General features: G+C 53.5%; 2 non-coding genes across 2 annotated transcripts in view; both read left to right on the top strand.

The window, feature by feature from the left end:
• Positions 1-2,696: 2,696 nt before the first annotated feature.
• LOC126320154 (small subunit ribosomal RNA) lies at positions 2,697-4,589 on the top strand. Its single transcript, XR_007557901.1, has one exon. It is a non-coding gene; the product is annotated as a small subunit ribosomal RNA (ribosomal RNA).
• Positions 4,590-4,957: 368 nt separating this feature from the next.
• LOC126320159 (5.8S ribosomal RNA) overlaps positions 4,958-5,000 on the top strand; it is a 155-nt gene continuing 112 nt past the window's right edge. Inside the window, exon 1 of the ribosomal RNA XR_007557906.1 lies at positions 4,958-5,000. This exon is cut by the window's right edge and continues 112 nt beyond it. This is a non-coding gene — a ribosomal RNA (5.8S ribosomal RNA).

Here is a 5,000-nt window from a genome sequence, read left to right as displayed (position 1 = left end):
TACCAGATTATCGCTTAACCTAACTGTGGCTGTACCAGATTATCGCTTAACCTAACTGTGGCTGTACCAGATTATCGCTTAACCTAACTGTGGCTGTACCAGATTATCGCTTAACCTAACTGTGGCTGTACCAGATTATCGCTTAACCTAACTGTGGCTGTACCAGATTATCGCTTAACCTAACTGTGGTTGTACCAGATTATCCCTTAACCTAACTCAATTTGTCCCTTAACCTAACTCAATTTGTCCCTTAACCTAACTCAATTTGTCCCTTAACCTAACTCAATTTGTCCCTTAACCTAACTCAATTTGTCCCTTAACCTAACTCAATTTGTCCCTTAACCTAACTCAATTTGTCCCTTAACCTAACTCAATTTGTCCCTTAACCTAACTCAATTTGTCCCTTAACCTAACCCACGTTGTCCCTTAACCTAACTCAATTTGTCCCTTAACCTAACTCAATTTGTCCCTTAACCTAACTCAATTTGTCCCTTAACCTAACTCAATTTGTCCCTTAACCTAACTCAATTTGTCCCTTAACCTAACTCAATTTGTCCCTTAACCTAACCCACGTTGTCCCTTAACCTAACCCACGTTGTCCCTTAACCTAACCCACGTTGTCCCTTAACCTAACCCACGTTGTCCCTTAACCTAACCCACGTTGTCCCTTAACCTAACCCACGTTGTCCCTTAACCTAACCCACGTTGTCCCTTAACCTAACCCACGTTGTCCCTTAACCTAACCCACGTTGTCCCTTAACCTAACCCACGTTGTCCCTTAACCTAACCCACGTTGTCCCTTAACCTAACCCACGTTGTCCCTTAACCTAACCCACGTTGTCCCTTAACCTAACCCACGTTGTCCCTTAACCTAACCCACGTTGTCCCTTTGCCTAACATAGTTCACTGCTCGGAATCTCTGGTGTCGTTGTTATCCTCATGTAGATGTCTTGCGAGTGTTGCTTACTTTCCACATATTCCCGCTATCCACTGTCAATTGTACTGCAATAGGACTATATCGCCCCCCCCCCCCCCCCCTCTGCCCCTCTCTTTGTGTCTCCGTCCTCTCAAGCTGGTCGGTCTGGCGTTTGAGTGTTAAATGAGCCTCGCAGCTGTTCAGTTGCGTTCAGATGTCGACGCCCTCAGTGTACGTCGTGGTATGGTCTGTGTCCATTGTCCGCTGATGTCGTACGCGTAACCCACACGCTGTACCGATCATCGGTAGTTACGTACAGAGTGAAGTAGTGTGATACGTGTGACCGTACGCTGGCTGTGCCCAACGGTGTCGAATCTCAATTTCCATATGTTGTGCTCGATGCTACTTGTCTCGTCTCCCAATAACAGCTAGGTTGCACTGTGGTACGCCGTAGAGGCGTGTGGGAGGAACGTACGAACGCATTGTATGTCACCCTGGGTCGCTGGGGGTGGTGGTGCGGTGAGTCAGGTCAGGTCAGCGTGAGCCGTGTGATGTAGTGACGCGTGTATTCCGACTTTGTCGTATTGCCTCACACAAAGTGCTACCCTGGTGGACCGCGTTCCATATCTGGGACATGCCGCAGATGCCGGTTGACAGTGGATCGCGGAAGGGACATCGCATACGTGCGCGGGCCACCTTCCACGTGTTCTCTTCTGCACATGTCGCAGTGTGTATGTGGTCTGATGTAGCGTGTCGTGACACATGACATCCTGGCATGCAAGAATTGTTGAATTCGCAAATGTAGGTGGACATCTACGTTTACTGCCCAAGATACGCAAATGAACTGGAAATCCGTTGTTGAGCGGTTGTTCACGCTGGAGGTGAATCTGTGATGGCGACGATCGGTACAGCTATTAACCGGTTGTTTCAGCGGTACCCGCCACATCCACACACGTGACTAGGCCCATGTGGGTATGAAGCGATACGCGGCGGTGGCTTGGTGGGACTGTTCCCGGCCGGTGAAGGGGGGCCGCCCGGCGTGTTGGCCGCGCGCTGCGTGGGCGCACGCGCAACAGGCGGCTGGTGGGGGGCGCCGAGTGGCAGGAGCGCCAGCCGACGGGCTCGGCAGGCGGCGCAGCTACGCTGCGGCGCACCCTGCACGCGGCGCCTGGCGGCCAAAGTTGGTTCAGCCGAGCCCGGTGCGAAGCGCGGTGGACATCTGCAGTGTGCTGGTCTGATTGAGGACTGTGTGCGTTGAGGATGCGCCGCCGCCTGGCACTCGGCGCCGCGACGCCGTCTGCTGCTCGGTCGCCCCAGCGGTTCTCGCAGGTGGTTTGTATCGCAGTTGTGCGGACGTGTTGGCGCGTGCGCTGTGCTGGGAGAGTTCGCTTCTGCACCCAAGTGGGGCTTTGCCCTTGTGTGGCGCTGGCGTTGGAGCTGCCGGTCACCATAGGTGGCGCGTGTTGTCTCCCGCCGGCAATGCCACGACAGCACGCTCCCGGGCCTCTGTCGGCAGCGGCAAGCTCAGTTGGGAGCAAGGGTGTTCGCACTAAAACCGTCTACTCGCCTAACTCCGGGCGATTGCGCCTCTCTCGAAACCGACCAAGTACCTAGGACGGCGCTGCGCGCCGCCGGGACCTGAGAGGGTTTCGAGGTGTATCGTGCAGGGGAGCTCGGCCTCCTCCTGTTTGCAGAATAATTGAGCGGACGCTTGCGTGTTCGCGCGGGCCCCCGGGACACACTCCCGGGCGGCCGGCTGCTCAGCTCTAGTTGACGCAGCTCCCTGGTTGATCCTGCCAGTAGTCATATGCTTGTCTCAAAGATTAAGCCATGCATGTCTCAGTACAAGCCGCATTAAGGTGAAACCGCGAATGGCTCATTAAATCAGTTATGGTTCCTTAGATCGTACCCACGTTACTTGGATAACTGTGGTAATTCTAGAGCTAATACATGCAAACAGAGTCCCGACCAGAGATGGAAGGGACGCTTTTATTAGATCAAAACCAATCGGATTGGCTTGTCTGGTCCGTTTGCCTTGGTGACTCTGAATAACTTTGGGCTGATCGCACGGTCCTCGTACCGGCGACGCATCTTTCAAATGTCTGCCTTATCAACTGTCGATGGTAGGTTCTGCGCCTACCATGGTTGTAACGGGTAACGGGGAATCAGGGTTCGATTCCGGAGAGGGAGCCTGAGAAACGGCTACCACATCCAAGGAAGGCAGCAGGCGCGCAAATTACCCACTCCCGGCACGGGGAGGTAGTGACGAAAAATAACGATACGGGACTCATCCGAGGCCCCGTAATCGGAATGAGTACACTTTAAATCCTTTAACGAGTATCTATTGGAGGGCAAGTCTGGTGCCAGCAGCCGCGGTAATTCCAGCTCCAATAGCGTATATTAAAGTTGTTGCGGTTAAAAAGCTCGTAGTTGGATTTGTGTCCCACGCTGTTGGTTCACCGCCCGTCGGTGTTTAACTGGCATGTATCGTGGGACGTCCTGCCGGTGGGGCGAGCCGAAGGGGTGCTTTCGCGTCCCGAGGCGGACCCCGTTTAAATCCTACCAGGGTGCTCTTTGTTGAGTGTCTCGGTGGGCCGGCACGTTTACTTTGAACAAATTAGAGTGCTTAAAGCAGGCAAGCCCGCCTGAATACTGTGTGCATGGAATAATGGAATAGGACCTCGGTTCTATTTTGTTGGTTTTCGGAACCCGAGGTAATGATTAATAGGGACAGGCGGGGGCATTCGTATTGCGACGTTAGAGGTGAAATTCTTGGATCGTCGCAAGACGAACAGAAGCGAAAGCATTTGCCAAGTATGTTTTCATTAATCAAGAACGAAAGTTAGAGGTTCGAAGGCGATCAGATACCGCCCTAGTTCTAACCATAAACGATGCCAGCCAGCGATCCGCCGCAGTTCCTCCGATGACTCGGCGGGCAGCCTCCGGGAAACCAAAGCTTTTGGGTTCCGGGGGAAGTATGGTTGCAAAGCTGAAACTTAAAGGAATTGACGGAAGGGCACCACCAGGAGTGGAGCCTGCGGCTTAATTTGACTCAACACGGGAAACCTCACCAGGCCCGGACACCGGAAGGATTGACAGATTGATAGCTCTTTCTTGATTCGGTGGGTGGTGGTGCATGGCCGTTCTTAGTTGGTGGAGCGATTTGTCTGGTTAATTCCGATAACGAACGAGACTCTAGCCTGCTAACTAGTCGCGTGACATCCTTCGTGCTGTCAGCGATTACTTTTCTTCTTAGAGGGACAGGCGGCTTCTAGCCGCACGAGATTGAGCAATAACAGGTCTGTGATGCCCTTAGATGTTCTGGGCCGCACGCGCGCTACACTGAAGGAATCAGCGTGTCTTCCTAGGCCGAAAGGTCGGGGTAACCCGCTGAACCTCCTTCGTGCTAGGGATTGGGGCTTGCAATTGTTCCCCATGAACGAGGAATTCCCAGTAAGCGCGAGTCATAAGCTCGCGTTGATTACGTCCCTGCCCTTTGTACACACCGCCCGTCGCTACTACCGATTGAATGATTTAGTGAGGTCTTCGGACTGGTACGCGGCATCGACTCTGTCGTTGCCGATGCTACCGGAAAGATGACCAAACTTGATCATTTAGAGGAAGTAAAAGTCGTAACAAGGTTTCCGTAGGTGAACCTGCGGAAGGATCATTACCGACTAGACTGCATGTCTTTCGATGTGCGTGTCGTGTCGTGTCGCGCAACACGCTACCTGTACGGCAGTGGCCGTGCGCCGCGTGCGGAACCACGCGTGCCTCTCAAAACTAGCGGAAGTGTTGTTGTTGTGTGGTACGAGCGCTGAAGCTCTGGAGCGGCTGGCCTGCGGTACCTGGCGCCTGGCGCCGGTTTTGAATGACGTTCGCCCGAGTGCCTGTCCGCTCCGGTGTGGAGCCGTACGACGCCCATCGGCTGTGAGGCCGTTGGACACAAAAAAAAATAGTGGAACAGGGGCCGTCAGACGCCTCAGTCCCGCAAATGCTACTGTCTTGAAAGAGACAGTGGGAGACTGAAAAGGAAAAGATCACCCAGGACGGTGGATCACTCGGCTCGTGGGTCGATGAAGAA

The sequence above is a fragment of the Schistocerca gregaria genome, unplaced genomic scaffold (genome assembly GCF_023897955.1).
Source record: "Schistocerca gregaria isolate iqSchGreg1 unplaced genomic scaffold, iqSchGreg1.2 ptg000703l, whole genome shotgun sequence".
NCBI classification, from domain to species: Eukaryota; Metazoa; Arthropoda; class Insecta; order Orthoptera; family Acrididae; genus Schistocerca; species Schistocerca gregaria.
The sequence above is the reverse complement of the archived record's forward strand: the minus strand, read 5'-3'. Positions and strand labels throughout refer to the sequence as shown.